Source organism: Engystomops pustulosus, chromosome 5 (assembly GCF_040894005.1).
Source record: "Engystomops pustulosus chromosome 5, aEngPut4.maternal, whole genome shotgun sequence".
Taxonomy (NCBI): domain Eukaryota; kingdom Metazoa; phylum Chordata; class Amphibia; order Anura; family Leptodactylidae; genus Engystomops; species Engystomops pustulosus.
In genome coordinates, this window is record NC_092415.1 from 34239017 (window position 1) to 34255390 (window position 16374).

The window sequence follows — 16374 nt, forward strand, 5'->3', positions numbered from 1 at the left end:
GGGGGGGCCAAGGCGACTGCTAGGGCTTTGCAAGGGTTAAAGAGTGCAAGAGAGAAAGCAAGTGAAAAGAAGCAAGCGTGCAAAGTAAATGTAAAATAGGCATAGAGGACAGTGACCCCTGCTGGTTGAAGGGAGGAAAAGCAAAAGCCTACAGCACCTGGTATTCCCAGGCGGTCTCCCATCCAAGTACTAACCAGGCCCGACCCTGCTTAGCTTCCGAGATCAGACGAGATCGGGCGTGTTCAGGGTGGTGTGGCCGTAGGCAGAGACAGGCCTCTCACTTGCTGCTCTTGTACTGCAGCCTGACGCCTGCTGCTTCTTCCACTGGGCTCAAGCTTGGCCCTTTTTTTTTTTCTTTTTTCTTCTTCTTCTTCTTCTCTTCTTTTACATGGCCTGGCTCTGTGCAGCACAGCAAAGCCACCCAGCGCAGCCTACTTGCTTGCCTCACAGCCCCCTCTAGCTTCATGGCACCGTGGCCACAGCCTGCTACTGCTCAAGCCCGCCTTTTTGCAACATTCTACCAGCAGCCCCCACATCCCTTTTGGCCACAGCTGGCTAGCTGGCTGGCTGGCTGGCTGGCTGGCTGGCTAGCCCGCAGGCCGTCGGCAGCTCAGCCCCTCCAGCGGGCTAGTTACACCCGCTTCTTTGGCACACTTCACTTCTGCTGGCCCTCCCCACTAGCCCCTGCTCAAGGCCTGAGCCTTTCAGCTGCGGCCTCATATTAACTCTCACCTTTCCAGGTGGCAGGCTGCAGGGGGCCAACCAAGGCCTTGCAGCGGGAACACCCAGCTAGAGGCCGTGGTGACGGTGTGGGGGGTGGGTGGGCGTCTCAGAGGCCTTGGTGGGCCAGCCTCTTCCTGCTCGGGGATGCGTCAAGGCAACATATATTCGGGGACTGGCAGCTCCGCGCTGGAGGGGGGTGGACCTTGGAGGGAGGTAGAGGACAAAAAGTAATCAAACGGTCTACAGCACCCGCGCTTCCCAGGAGGTCTCCCATCCAAGTACTGTCCGGGCCCGACCCTGCTTTGCTTCCGAGATCGGACGAGATCGGGCGTATTCAGGGTGGTATGGCCGGTAGACGCTACCTCATGCTTCCCTGCCTCCCCAAAAAGGCGGCCATTCTGACAACGTGCTGCCCCAAAGCACCGGCCTAGCACGGCCCTGGGCCAAGCCGCTCCCGAGCCTCGGGTACACCAGGGACACACAACAGGATGGGGGGTGGGGGAAGGGCTCCTCCTCTTTGGCCAGCGGCAAAACTTTGGCCTTTCTATACCTCCGCGCCGGCAAAGTGCAACTGCAAGGGCTGGCTGTAGCCCCTGTCATGACAGCTGTTGTTGAGCAATCAAACCCCCTCACCGTGGCAACTCTCCACCTGAGCGGCCAGGCGCCTTTCTCCATGGCCTAAAAACTGCTTTTGGGGGGAAGCTGTTTGGAAAGCACAACCAGCAGGCTCCAGCCACCTGGGATGGAGACAAAACAGGTGACATAGTTGCCAGCCATTGGCAGCTGCTTTTACCACCCACAGCTTCCCTGTACTGGGACGCGTGGCTTGCTAACAGGCTGGGCTGGGGCGGCTGGCTGGATAACTGGCTGGCTGGATAACTGGCTGGCTGTGGAAATCGGACAGCCGCCTAGCGCCCATGGGGGCTTGGGGATTAAGCCCCCAGTTTACGCAACTTTTTGGCTTGAAAAACGGCCCAAAACAAAGGTGGCGTCACAGGTTTTTGACACTTTTTGCCAGCAAAAAGCCGCAAGGAGCATTTCATGCCAAACCCCCCGCACAGCACTGAGACACAAATGTCGCATTCGCTCGCCTCCTGCCAGGCCGCGCAAAGCAGGATTTAGCAATTGACCCTTTTCAAAGGCAACGCTTGCCTCACTGTGTTTGTCACTCTGCAAGGCGGCTAAAACAGCCACAAAGTTTTCTGCAAATCTACCCCTTTTCCCCCGAAAAGCTGACAAATACAAGGGAAAAAAAGACAAAAGACAAAACTAAATGACCCCCTTAAAACAGTGCCAAAGATGCCTGTCTGATAATAAAAAGAATCCTTCTTTATTTATATAGCGCCTACACATTACGCAGCGCTGCACAAAGCTAGATGACAAATGCCCCCCCTTGCCTCCAGCCCTATGGGAGACGCTGGGGGTTGAAATTTGGGGCAGAAGTAAGAGGAATAAACAAGAACGCTGGTGGGCGCCTTGCTCTTGAGGTATCCCCGCAGTTGAAAAGTGACAGGGGGGGGCCAAGGCGACTGCTAGGGCTTTGCAAGGGTTAAAGAGTGCAAGAGAGAAAGCAAGTGAAAAGAAGCAAGCGTGCAAAGTAAATGTAAAATAGGCATAGAGGACAGTGACCCCTGCTGGTTGAAGGGAGGAAAAGCAAAAGCCTACAGCACCTGGTATTCCCAGGCGGTCTCCCATCCAAGTACTAACCAGGCCCGACCCTGCTTAGCTTCCGAGATCAGACGAGATCGGGCGTGTTCAGGGTGGTGTGGCCGTAGGCAGAGACAGGCCTCTCACTTGCTGCTCTTGTACTGCAGCCTGACGCCTGCTGCTTCTTCCACTGGGCTCAAGCTTGGCCCTTTTTTTTTTTCTTTTTTCTTCTTCTTCTTCTTCTCTTCTTTTACATGGCCTGGCTCTGTGCAGCACAGCAAAGCCACCCAGCGCAGCCTACTTGCTTGCCTCACAGCCCCCTCTAGCTTCATGGCACCGTGGCCACAGCCTGCTACTGCTCAAGCCCGCCTTTTTGCAACATTCTACCAGCAGCCCCCACATCCCTTTTGGCCACAGCTGGCTAGCTGGCTGGCTGGCTGGCTGGCTAGCCCGCAGGCCGTCGGCAGCTCAGCCCCTCCAGCGGGCTAGTTACACCCGCTTCTTTGGCACACTTCACTTCTGCTGGCCCTCCCCACTAGCCCCTGCTCAAGGCCTGAGCCTTTCAGCTGCGGCCTCATATTAACTCTCACCTTTCCAGGTGGCAGGCTGCAGGGGGCCAACCAAGGCCTTGCAGCGGGAACACCCAGCTAGAGGCCGTGGTGACGGTGTGGGGGGTGGGTGGGCGTCTCAGAGGCCTTGGTGGGCCAGCCTCTTCCTGCTCGGGGATGCGTCAAGGCAACATATATTCGGGGACTGGCAGCTCCGCGCTGGAGGGGGGTGGACCTTGGAGGGAGGTAGAGGACAAAAAGTAATCAAACGGTCTACAGCACCCGCGCTTCCCAGGAGGTCTCCCATCCAAGTACTGTCCGGGCCCGACCCTGCTTTGCTTCCGAGATCGGACGAGATCGGGCGTATTCAGGGTGGTATGGCCGGTAGACGCTACCTCATGCTTCCCTGCCTCCCCAAAAAGGCGGCCATTCTGACAACGTGCTGCCCCAAAGCACCGGCCTAGCACGGCCCTGGGCCAAGCCGCTCCCGAGCCTCGGGTACACCAGGGACACACAACAGGATGGGGGGTGGGGGAAGGGCTCCTCCTCTTTGGCCAGCGGCAAAACTTTGGCCTTTCTATACCTCCGCGCCGGCAAAGTGCAACTGCAAGGGCTGGCTGTAGCCCCTGTCATGACAGCTGTTGTTGAGCAATCAAACCCCCTCACCGTGGCAACTCTCCACCTGAGCGGCCAGGCGCCTTTCTCCATGGCCTAAAAACTGCTTTTGGGGGGAAGCTGTTTGGAAAGCACAACCAGCAGGCTCCAGCCACCTGGGATGGAGACAAAACAGGTGACATAGTTGCCAGCCATTGGCAGCTGCTTTTACCACCCACAGCTTCCCTGTACTGGGACGCGTGGCTTGCTAACAGGCTGGGCTGGGGCGGCTGGCTGGATAACTGGCTGGCTGGATAACTGGCTGGCTGTGGAAATCGGACAGCCGCCTAGCGCCCATGGGGGCTTGGGGATTAAGCCCCCAGTTTACGCAACTTTTTGGCTTGAAAAACGGCGCAAAACAAAGGTGGCGTCACAGGTTTTTGACACTTTTTGCCAGCAAAAAGCCGCAAGGAGCATTTCATGCCAAACCCCCCGCACAGCACTGAGACACAAATGTCGCATTCGCTCGCCTCCTGCCAGGCCGCGCAAAGCAGGATTTAGCAATTGACCCTTTTCAAAGGCAACGCTTGCCTCACTGTGTTTGTCACTCTGCAAGGCGGCTAAAACAGCCACAAAGTTTTCTGCAAATCTACCCCTTTTCCCCCGAAAAGCTGACAAATACAAGGGAAAAAAAGACAAAAGACAAAACTAAATGACCCCCTTAAAACAGTGCCAAAGATGCCTGTCTGATAATAAAAAGAATCCTTCTTTATTTATATAGCGCCTACACATTACGCAGCGCTGCACAAAGCTAGATGACAAATGCCCCCCCTTGCCTCCAGCCCTATGGGAGACGCTGGGGGTTGAAATTTGGGGCAGAAGTAAGAGGAATATACAAGAACGCTGGTGGGCGCCTTGCTCTTGAGGTATCCCCGCAGTTGAAAAGTGACAGGGGGGGGCCAAGGCGACTGCTAGGGCTTTGCAAGGGTTAAAGAGTGCAAGAGAGAAAGCAAGTGAAAAGAAGCAAGCGTGCAAAGTAAATGTAAAATAGGCATAGAGGACAGTGACCCCTGCTGGTTGAAGGGAGGAAAAGCAAAAGCCTACAGCACCTGGTATTCCCAGGCGGTCTCCCATCCAAGTGCAACACCCTCGCCGATGCAATTGCGAGGTAGGGTTTGCGAATACGTCCCACCTGCATGTAATCCCATTACATAACATGGTTCTAATAGGACATAGGGATATTGCAGTGGTGAATCCTGCCTGGCAAGGCAGAGGTTAAGTATTTTGTATAATGCCAGATGCTGTCAACCAATGTCTGTGTTACATCCTGTCTCTGTGCACTGAGAGGTAATTGGAGGAGCAGCCACCACCTGACCAAGGGAAGGTAATAAAACCCCTAGCCCAGAATGTTCTAGAGAAGTCTCTCCCCAGAGAGAGAAGAGAGCAGTCTCTCCCAGAAGGGAGAATAGACCGGTCCTAGTCAGGCCCTCTGGGTCTGCAGGACGCAAGCAGAGAGTAGTTAGCTGAGCAGCAGCTCAGAGACTCTAGCATACCAGACCAGTGCAGGAAGAGCCTAGCCCCTGCCTGAAGTGGAAGATTAGACTAGAGTTAGTGTAGTGAGGAAAGGGGTATCATCCTACCTTCAAGGGTGATACCTGAAGAGATCCAGGACCGAGCTGAAGCCTCCTCTAAGGACACAGCTGCCTCCCAGCCTGCCCTCTACATCCAGGCTGGTGACCTACATCCTGCGGCTCCCTCCAAATACCTCTCCAGTACTCCATCTACCTGTTAAAGGCACGTTTGCTGAAGTTCCTGCGGTTCCAATAAAGAACTGTAAGTTGTTTTCTTCAACCTCTGCCTCCGTCTGGTCCCTGCTACTACTACTCCCATCATCACCGGCACCCTGTCCATCGCCCAGAGACTCACACTCGGGACATTAAGGGGTTGCCCCAGGGAGATCCGCTATAGCAGCCTCTCCCTCATCATTTCTTGCCAACACCACCCTGCTGGAGACCTGCCAGGCTGTAGGACAGCCCTCCGGTTCCCCTGTACCAAGCACCGTGACAATAGCGTGTTTAGGCCGCAACCGCCAGCCACTCCGGTACTGCGGGCCCCGGCTGACTCCAGGCCTCACCTCAAAGGGCTAGGCCCCGGTGGGGGATGTTGCAAGTGGCGTCACGAACAGGATATATACTTCTGTGCCTTATCCTGGCACTAAAGACTGTACTTTATTAAGAAAAAGACTGTGCTGCCTAACCCTGCTGCCATCCGGGTTTAGGCCCAAGTATTTGTGTGTTTCTACATTGAACTTTATACTGCTGCCATGTGCTGTCGAGCGCCGCTCCAGCACTCAAGAGGTTAATTCCTGCAAGAACTGTGTCAGCTCTGCTACATCCGGCACTGCTGCGCCTGAAGCATTTACCTCAGAGGCGTGTGGCGCAGCAAATATTTCCAGCCCGCCAAATCCTCACTGGCGGGAACTCCAGAAGCGTCACTAGGCTCCGCCCCCTGCGCGAGTGGCGCGAACTACCGTGGAGGAGGAGCTGGAGCGAGTGCGGCCGGCAACGAAGAGGGTTAATCAGCCATCTTGGATTTCGGCGCAGGCCGCGCCTGAAGCCTGCCAGCAGTGTGCGCCTCATCCGGAGTTCCGGCGTACGTGTCCTGCAACCGGAGAACACCGCGGAGCATCACTGAGCCCTGCTGCCTGCCGGACATCGGGAACGGAGATCTTCGTGCACCGGAGCTGTCCTGTCACCGCGGCTGATCCTGAGTGAGTACCGCTGGGGAAGTTAAAGGGGGGTAGAGATTGTTTCCGACGCTAGGTTATTGGCTCACCTCCCAGGGAATAGTGACTGTGTCTTAAAGTGCCCACGTCCCATTCTAGCCATCGCCCATAGCAACGGACATTGTGTAACCCTACAGGCTTCCCTCAGCTAGGCCAGTCATGTCCGCCCAGGACGAAGATACGGGACTGGCGCAAGTCCCGTCCCCTGGTCCCTCCTCAGGGTACCGGAGCATGTTAAGTCCTCCAGAGAGTCCCTTCAGCCCTGCTACAGCTAGTGTCCCTGGGACCCCCACCATGATGCCTCTGACTATGCCCTACTATCCGGGGGCCCCCTGGTTACCCCACTACGAGGGAGAATCACACACTCTCTCTGAATTCAGAGACAAATTGTTAGCCACCTTCGCCCTGTGTCCGTTTACAGAGGAACAGAAAGTGGGCATCCTCATCGGGCAGTTGAAAGGACCCGCTCTCCGGGAAGTCAAGTCTTGGCCCCGAGAACAGTGTCAGAATGTGGTCCAGATTCTTGATAGGCTACGCAATACCTTTGACAAGTGTACTGTCTCCGAGTTGAAGCAGAAATTCTTCGGGAAAAGACAGAAGCCCCAAGAGTCCCTCCGAGACTTTGCCCTCTCCCTACAGGAGACATGGAAGGCCATCACCTGCCTGGAGCCCAAAGACGCTGAAACCTCTGATCAAACCTTAAGGGAACAATTTATTAATGGACTTGTTGATAGAAATCAAAGGTGTCAACTAAAGATCATCTCTTCTCAACATGCCCAGGCCTCCTTCCTTGAGTTTAAGGAAACTGCCATTGACATATTAGGGGACCGACCGCCTACTGGACCGCAGAAAGAGCCTGAGTCCGTGGAAATGGAGGAATCTGCTCTAGCTTGCTATCCAACGCAGTCGACATCACCTACTCCTGCGGCTACGGAAGTTGCTGACTTAGCAGGACAGGTCTCTAATCTGGCGGACACCCTGCATAAAATCCTCGATCGGTTGACCCAGGTGGAAGTGACTATCTCCGCTATGAGGAGGAAACCTCCAGAGAACCCGGTACGGTCAGCTACTCCTCGTGAATCTCCGACTAAGCAGCGCCCAAAAGAGGCGAAGTCGTTAAGCACCTGGAGTCAGAAGAAACCCCGCCAGCGGTGCAGCTACTGCCATAAATATGGGCATGAAGAGAATGATTGTCGTCAGTTAAACGACAAACCCTTGGAGCTAAGGGACGACCTCCAAGGGAAGAACTTGTAAGTCCCCGAGATGCTAACTGGATGCCCAGGTTCGTGGGGACTCGCCCCATGGTTCATGTAACCATCAATGGAGTTACCCTACCGGCCTTAATTGATACCGGCTCTCAAGTGACCACCCTCCGGAGTGCTGCCTTCGAGAAATGCCGAGGAAAAGCATCCCTAGTCCAGCCTCCAAAGGCTTACTTGAACATTATTGCTACGAACGGAAAACCCGTACCCATCCGCGGCTACTGTGAGCCCACGCTAACCATTTGAGATACTGAGTTAACCAGACAGGGCGTAGTGGTGACACGGGTGCCCGAAAACGGTAACTTCTCCCTGGTACTGGGTACCAATGTCCTCCGCAATTGCTACCCTGAAGTGCTGAAGGCTCTCCACGACTCCCTGCCAACAGTGCCCAACGGTTCCCGGAAGGTAATTCAAGAGACTATGCAGGTTCTAGCGGCGCAACAGAAGTTTGCTGGCCCTAATGGAGAAATCTGCAGAGCCCGGATCAAGGATCCCCAACCTGTCCGCCTTCAACCTGGGACTGAGACGTTAGTATGGTGTCGAGCCTGCATGGGCGTCCAAGGTCAAGACTACCAGGCGATAGTAGAACCTCTACCAGCTGATGAAGACCTGCCCATTCTAGCCGCCAGGAGCCTAGTCACCGTATCCCGAGGACAAGTACCCATTCGATTACTAAATGTGGGGGACTCCCCAGTGGATCTGAGAAAGTACCAAGCCGTAGCCACTCTCTTCAGTGTCCATCCTGAAGACTTGGTGGAAACCGCTCTGTCTGCCTCCCAACAGTTGGAAGTGAAGCCAAGTGCTGAAGGTGAGCCTGCCGAGCAATCCTGGTGGCTTGAGCTCAATATTGGAGACGACGATTTTACTCCTGCAGACCAAGTACAAGGTGTCCTGGATGTCGTTATGAAGCACCACCAGGCCTTCAGCAAACACCCACTGGATTTTGGGCAGACTACTCTGATCCAACATACCATCCCTACTGGCTCTCATCCTCCTATCAAGGAACGATACCGGCCCATACCTCCAGCCCGCTACCAAGAGGTGAAAAAGCTGGTACAAGAGATGAAGACAGCCAACGTTATCCGGGAGAGTCACAGCCCATGGGCTGCCCCGCTGGTCCTTGTGAAGAAGAAGGATGGAACCCTTCGATTCTGTGTTGACTATAGGAAGATCAACAATATCACCCACAAGGACGCCTATCCTCTGCCTCGAATCGAGGAATCCCTCGCAGCCCTAGGGTCAGCTGCCTACTTCTCTACCCTGGACCTGACCAGTGGCTACTGGCAAGTGGCCATGGCGCCGGAAGACGGAGAGAAGACGGCTTTCACCACCCCAATGGGCTTGTTCGAGTTCAACAACATGCCGTTTGGGCTATGCAACGCCCCAGGCACATTTCAACGGCTGATGGAGAGATGTTTGGGTCATCGCAACTTCGAGACCGTCCTGCTATATTTGGACGACATTATCATCTACTCCAAGACTTATGAAGACCACCTCCACCATCTGGCTGAAGTCTTCCAAATCCTGACCCAACATGGGTTGAAGGTCAAGCCATCCAAGTGCCACCTGCTACAACCTAGCGTCAAGTACCTGGGACATGTGGTGAGCGCTCATGGAATTGAGCCAGATCCAGAGAAGATTGCAGCTGTCTACGACTGGCCTACCCCATCAACCGTACGGGACATCAAAAGCTTCCTGGGATTTGCCAGTTACTACAGGCGTTTCATCCCGAAGTTTGCCCAGCTGGCGGCTCCCCTGCAAGAGCTTCTAAGGGGCCTGCCAAAAGAGAGCCAACGTTCCCGAGTATCCATTGAGTGGACGGCCGAACGAGAAGCTGCCTTCCAGATGCTCAAGCAACGGCTGACTGAACCTCCGGTGTTGGGATATCCAGACTATAGTCTGCCTTTCACCCTATACACTGATGCCAGCAAGCAAGGTCTAGGGGCGGTATTATCCCAGCTCCAAAACGGAACTGAAAGGGTCATAGCCTACGCCAGCCGTTCCCTCCGAGAACCGGAGCAAAACGACCAGAACTATAGTTCCTTCAAGTTGGAGTTTCTGGCGTTAGTCTGGGCTGTGACCGAAAAGTTCAAGGACTATCTAGCTGCATCATCTTTCACTGTCTTCACAGACAATAATCCCTTGGCACATCTGAACACCGCTCGTCTTGGAGCACTGGAACAACGGTGGGCCTCCAGACTTGCCAATTTCAGCTTTACCATCAAGTACCGGGCTGGTAAGACCAATGACAACGCCGACACTCTGTCCCGTCTCCCTGACCAGTGGGAGGGACCCTCCACGGATGCTCAGTGGGAAGATGTGGAGATGCCAGCGTTCTATGCCCGGTTTGTGCGTCAAGATGCCCAGAGAGTTTACTCCCTACCGACAGAGGCAGAGCCAGCGACTCCTCAAGAAGAGTCAGAGCCCCCTGCGGAAAAGGACCTCTGCATGAGTCTTCAGGCTGATAGCCGTGCCATAGGAGAAGTAATGGACTATCTCTCTAGTGGGCGAGTGCCTGAAAGAATCCGGCGCAGAAGAGCTGATGGAGAACTGTCTCAATTGTGGCGCCAGAGAAAGACTCTGAGCATGCACCAGGGTCTGCTAAAGAGAAGAACTCTGGACCCTATCACTTATGACCGGCTGTACCAGATTGTGATTCCCAGGAGGGATGCCAAAATAGTACTGGAAATGTACCATGACCAGTCCGGACACTTTGGCGCTCAGAAGACTGAAGCCACCCTCCGAAGGCGATTCTACTGGGTCAACATGAAGTCCGACATTGAAGCCTGGTGTCGAGAATGCCCAGCCTGCGCCATCGCTCGAGGAGAGCGACACAATCAAAGGGCCCCTCTACGTCCCATTGTAAGCCAACGGCCTTTGGAGATCCTGGCATTGGACCACGTGAAGTTGGAGCCCAGCAGATCCGGTCACAGTTATGCTCTTACGATCATCGACCACTATACCAAATTTGTGGTTGCAGTACCTGTCAGAGACCTGTCTGCAAGGACTACCGCAGCGGCCCTGTGGAAGAGCTTCATTCTCCCCTATGGCTGTCCGGACCAGATCCTTACAGACCAAGGAACAGCATTTGAGTCCCAAGTCTTCCAGGAGCTGTGCACTCTATATGGCTGCAAGAAGCTGAGGACCACAGCCTATCATCCCCAAGGCAACGGGCTTTGTGAAAAGATGAACCAGACTCTAATCAATATGCTGAGGACTCTGACCCCTGCAAAAAGGGCTGACTGGCCAAAACTGTTGCCCGAATTGGTGTACCTGTACAACAATACCAATCATTGCTCCACAGGGTACACCCCGTACTATCTGATGTTCGGGAGACACGGACATCTCCCTGCGGATATGACCTGGGACATGGAGTCCCCTGATTCCCAGTCTTTACTCCCCCAGACTGACTGGGTTCACGAACACCAGAGGCGCCTGGCGGATGCCAGAGAAGTTGTGGATCTGCGGTTGGAAGAGGCCCGAGAGAAACAAAAAAGGGACTTCGATCGTAATGCCTGTGCTGAGCCTTTTGCCCCAGGAGATCGAGTGTGGCTGCGCAACAACCATCCTACCAGTAAGCTAGATGGGCGTTGGGAGCGTGAGCCATACCTAGTTAGGGACAGTCTCTCCCCTGAAGTCTACGAGATTTCAAGAGGAGACCGTCCACCACTCCGGGTACATAGGAACCGGCTGAAGAGATGTCTTCGTCCTTTTGCCCCTATGTCTACACCTCTCACCTCGACCCCCGACTTACAGACCTCCTTGTGTTCACCTACCCCCAGTTTCTTGGAACTTGTGACTGTGCCTCAATTCTGTTTTGTTTCCACTCCAGTAAGAGGTACCTCGCAGAGACCATCATCCCCACCGCAGTCTCCAATACTGCTGCCTGTGGAGGATGATCCGGCTCCACTGTCTACAACCCCTGAAGCATCAGAGGCAGCTGAGACTCCGACTCCAGCGCCTGACTCAGAGGAGGACGATGAGGAGGTTGTTATCTTCTCCAGGCCGGAACTGCGGAGGTCTCAAAGGGAGACAAAAGGTAAAGCTCCTGCGTACCTGCAGGAGTACCAGCTGGTGACACGCAGAAGCAGGAGGCAGGTACGTTTTTCTGACACCGACGTACTTACCACCGAAGAAGATGCAGAGTAACCCCTGAAGGGCTGTAGCCCACTCCAGGTACTGTGTACATATTGTGTATATTTATCTCCATTTTCCCCAAAGGGCCAGAGACTTTCCTGAGACTCTTACCCTTATTTATCTCAGTCAAGAGACATACCTTGAACTGATTATTGTCATGTGCTATGATAGCACCCTTCCTCTGCCACAGCAGAGATTTCTTCAAAGGACCCTGTCCCTCTACACATAGAGGAGACCCTTTGCTTCTCAGTGCACTTTTCCCCACATCAAGGGCTGTACCCAGAAGATGGACTTTGTCATTAGAGACCTTCTGAGAGACTTTTGCCAGATACTACCAGGGAAAAGTTGCTATGTCTATTGACTTACTATTTTGCACTTAATGCCTTCCTTTTAGGTACGGACATTCTGTTTGCACTTTTTATGCCTTTCCTTTGCAGGAAAAGAGACATTTACTACCGTGCTACCCTGAGTAGCCTATCCACCTCTGTAACGTTTGTAACGTTCAAGATGTGTACCCATTGGGCTCCTAAGCCAATGTGAATTAACCTGTTTGCACACTGTCATATATGCCAGTAGTCTGCATTAACCCTTTCATAGGCTTTTCAGGTTGTAGAGTGGCTGTGTCGGACCGTCTCTATGTAGTACAATGTTTTATTGTGTCACATATGCCAATGTATGCATATATACACTATATAATTGCCGCCAGGGAAGAAGTGTTGATAAAACAAATATACAGGCCTTGGTGCAAGGAGTGGATTACAGGACATGACACCACACCTTTCCTACTGTACAGTTCGGTTTAATGGCGTCAGCGACCAACTGTCATACAGCTATATTTTTGTCTTAGTCCGACACCAACCCAGGTGCCTGTCTCCAGGACCATGGGCGGTTTGTCCCTACACCTCACATAGCCTGCACTTCCTAGAAGTGTCCTTAGCCCCTCTGTGCCCCAAACCATCTGTAGTCGAGCCGAGGGCGGCTCTTTCAATTGCCCCCGGGGTATGCAACACCCTCGCCGATGCAATTGCGAGGTAGGGTTTGCGAATACGTCCCACCTGCATGTAATCCCATTACATAACATGGTTCTAATAGGACATAGGGATATTGCAGTGGTGAATCCTGCCTGGCAAGGCAGAGGTTAAGTATTTTGTATAATGCCAGATGCTGTCAACCAATGTCTGTGTTACATCCTGTCTCTGTGCACTGAGAGGTAATTGGAGGAGCAGCCACCACCTGACCAAGGGAAGGTAATAAAACCCCTAGCCCAGAATGTTCTAGAGAAGTCTCTCCCCAGAGAGAGAAGAGAGCAGTCTCTCCCAGAAGGGAGAATAGACCGGTCCTAGTCAGGCCCTCTGGGTCTGCAGGACGCAAGCAGAGAGTAGTTAGCTGAGCAGCAGCTCAGAGACTCTAGCATACCAGACCAGTGCAGGAAGAGCCTAGCCCCTGCCTGAAGTGGAAGATTAGACTAGAGTTAGTGTAGTGAGGAAAGGGGTATCATCCTACCTTAAAGGGTGATACCTGAAGAGATCCAGGACCGAGCTGAAGCCTCCTCTAAGGACACAGCTGCCTCCCAGCCTGCCCTCTACATCCAGGCTGGTGACCTACATCCTGCGGCTCCCTCCAAATACCTCTCCAGTACTCCATCTACCTGTTAAAGGCACGTTTGCTGAAGTTCCTGCGGTTCCAATAAAGAACTGTAAGTTGTTTTCTTCAACCTCTGCCTCCGTCTGGTCCCTGCTACTACTACTCCCATCATCACCGGCACCCTGTCCATCGCCCAGAGACTCACACTCGGGACATTAAGGGGTTGCCCCAGGGAGATCCGCTATAGCAGCCTCTCCCTCATCATTTCTTGCCAACACCACCCTGCTGGAGACCTGCCAGGCTGTAGGACAGCCCTCCGGTTCCCCTGTACCAAGCACCGTGACAATAGCGTGCTTAGGCCGCAACCGCCAGCCACTCCGGTACTGTGGGCCCCGGCTGACTCCAGGCCTCACCTCAAAGGGCTAGGCCCCGGTGGGGGATGTTGCACAAGTACTAACCAGGCCCGACCCTGCTTAGCTTCCGAGATCAGACGAGATCGGGCGTGTTCAGGGTGGTGTGGCCGTAGGCAGAGACAGGCCTCTCACTTGCTGCTCTTGTACTGCAGCCTGACGCCTGCTGCTTCTTCCACTGGGCTCAAGCTTGGCCCTTTTTTTTTTTCTTTTTTCTTCTTCTTCTTCTTCTCTTCTTTTACATGGCCTGGCTCTGTGCAGCACAGCAAAGCCACCCAGCGCAGCCTACTTGCTTGCCTCACAGCCCCCTCTAGCTTCATGGCACCGTGGCCACAGCCTGCTACTGCTCAAGCCCGCCTTTTTGCAACATTCTACCAGCAGCCCCCACATCCCTTTTGGCCACAGCTGGCTAGCTGGCTGGCTGGCTGGCTGGCTGGCTGGCTAGCCCGCAGGCCGTCGGCAGCTCAGCCCCTCCAGCGGGCTAGTTACACCCGCTTCTTTGGCACACTTCACTTCTGCTGGCCCTCCCCACTAGCCCCTGCTCAAGGCCTGAGCCTTTCAGCTGCGGCCTCATATTAACTCTCACCTTTCCAGGTGGCAGGCTGCAGGGGGCCAACCAAGGCCTTGCAGCGGGAACACCCAGCTAGAGGCCGTGGTGACGGTGTGGGGGGTGGGTGGGCGTCTCAGAGGCCTTGGTGGGCCAGCCTCTTTCTGCTCGGGGATGCGTCAAGGCAACATATATTCGGGGACTGGCAGCTCCGCGCTGGAGGGGGGTGGACCTTGGAGGGAGGTAGAGGACAAAAAGTAATCAAACGCTCTACAGCACCCGCGCTTCCCAGGAGGTCTCCCATCCAAGTACTGTCCGGGCCCGACCCTGCTTTGCTTCCGAGATCGGACGAGATCGGGCGTATTCAGGGTGGTATGGCCGGTAGACGCTACCTCATGCTTCCCTGCCTCCCCAAAAAGGCGGCCATTCTGACAACGTGCTGCCCCAAAGCACCGGCCTAGCACGGCCCTGGGCCAAGCCGCTCCCGAGCCTCGGGTACACCAGGGACACACAACAGGATGGGGGGTGGGGGAAGGGCTCCTCCTCTTTGGCCAGCGGCAAAACTTTGGCCTTTCTATACCTCCGCGCCGGCAAAGTGCAACTGCAAGGGCTGGCTGTAGCCCCTGTCATGACAGCTGTTGTTGAGCAATCAAACCCCCTCACCGTGGCAACTCTCCACCTGAGCGGCCAGCCGCCTTTCTCCATGGCCTAAAAACTGCTTTTGGGGGGAAGCTGTTTGGAAAGCACAACCAGCAGGCTCCAGCCACCTGGGATGGAGACAAAACAGGTGACATAGTTGCCAGCCATTGGCAGCTGCTTTTACCACCCACAGCTTCCCTGTACTGGGACGCGTGGCTTGCTAACAGGCTGGGCTGGGGCGGCTGGCTGGATAACTGGCTGGCTGGATAACTGGCTGGCTGTGGAAATCGGACAGCCGCCTAGCGCCCATGGGGGCTTGGGGATTAAGCCCCCAGTTTACGCAACTTTTTGGCTTGAAAAACGGCGCAAAACAAAGGTGGCGTCACAGGTTTTTGACACTTTTTGCCAGCAAAAAGCCGCAAGGAGCATTTCATGCCAAACCCCCCGCACAGCACTGAGACACAAATGTCGCATTCGCTCGCCTCCTGCCAGGCCGCGCAAAGCAGGATTTAGCAATTGACCCTTTTCAAAGGCAACGCTTGCCTCACTGTGTTTGTCACTCTGCAAGGCGGCTAAAACAGCCACAAAGTTTTCTGCAAATCTACCCCTTTTCCCCCGAAAAGCTGACAAATACAAGGGAAAAAAAGACAAAAGACAAAACTAAATGACCCCCTTAAAACAGTGCCAAAGATGCCTGTCTGATAATAAAAAGAATCCTTCTTTATTTATATAGCGCCTACACATTACGCAGCGCTGCACAAGGCTAGATGACAAATGCCCCCCCTTGCCTCCAGCCCTATGGGAGACGCTGGGGGTTGAAATTTGGGGCAGAAGTAAGAGGAATAAACAAGAACGCTGGTGGGCGCCTTGCTCTTGAGGTATCCCCGCAGTTGAAAAGTGACAGGGGGGGGCCAAGGCGACTGCTAGGGCTTTGCAAGGGTTAAAGAGTGCAAGAGAGAAAGCAAGTGAAAAGAAGCAAGCGTGCAAAGTAAATGTAAAATAGGCATAGAGGACAGTGACCCCTGCTGGTTGAAGGGAGGAAAAGCAAAAGCCTACAGCACCTGGTATTCCCAGGCGGTCTCCCATCCAAGTACTAACCAGGCCCGACCCTGCTTAGCTTCCGAGATCAGACGAGATCGGGCGTGTTCAGGGTGGTGTGGCCGTAGGCAGAGACAGGCCTCTCACTTGCTGCTCTTGTACTGCAGCCTGACGCCTGCTGCTTCTTCCACTGGGCTCAAGCTTGGCCCTTTTTTTTTTTCTTTTTTCTTCTTCTTCTTCTTCTCTTCTTTTACATGGCCTGGCTCTGTGCAGCACAGCAAAGCCACCCAGCGCAGCCTACTTGCTTGCCTCACAGCCCCCTCTAGCTTCATGGCACCGTGGCCACAGCCTGCTACTGCTCAAGCCCGCCTTTTTGCAACATTCTACCAGCAGCCCCCACATCCCTTTTGGCCACAGCTGGCTAGCTGGCTGGCTGGCTGGCTGGCTGGCTGGCTTGCCC

The 16374-nt window shown here is 54.4% G+C and overlaps 6 non-coding genes across 6 annotated transcripts; all 6 read right to left on the minus strand.

Moving 5' to 3' along the window:
* Positions 1–145: 145 nt before the first annotated feature.
* LOC140134334 (5S ribosomal RNA) lies at positions 146–264 on the minus strand. Its single transcript, XR_011856196.1, has one exon. It is a non-coding gene; the product is annotated as a 5S ribosomal RNA (ribosomal RNA).
* Positions 265–960: 696 nt separating this feature from the next.
* LOC140134366 (5S ribosomal RNA) lies at positions 961–1080 on the minus strand. The gene has a single exon (XR_011856228.1). It is a non-coding gene; the product is annotated as a 5S ribosomal RNA (ribosomal RNA).
* Positions 1081–2381: 1301 nt separating this feature from the next.
* On the minus strand, positions 2382–2500 carry LOC140134335 (5S ribosomal RNA). The gene has a single exon (XR_011856197.1). It is a non-coding gene; the product is annotated as a 5S ribosomal RNA (ribosomal RNA).
* A 688-nt stretch (positions 2501–3188) lies between these two features.
* Positions 3189–3308, minus strand: LOC140134367 (5S ribosomal RNA). The gene has a single exon (XR_011856229.1). It is a non-coding gene; the product is annotated as a 5S ribosomal RNA (ribosomal RNA).
* An 11196-nt stretch (positions 3309–14504) lies between these two features.
* Positions 14505–14624, minus strand: LOC140134434 (5S ribosomal RNA). The gene has a single exon (XR_011856294.1). It is a non-coding gene; the product is annotated as a 5S ribosomal RNA (ribosomal RNA).
* Positions 14625–15925: 1301 nt separating this feature from the next.
* Positions 15926–16044, minus strand: LOC140134337 (5S ribosomal RNA). Its single transcript, XR_011856199.1, has one exon. It is a non-coding gene; the product is annotated as a 5S ribosomal RNA (ribosomal RNA).
* Between the last annotated feature and the right edge of the window lie 330 nt (positions 16045–16374).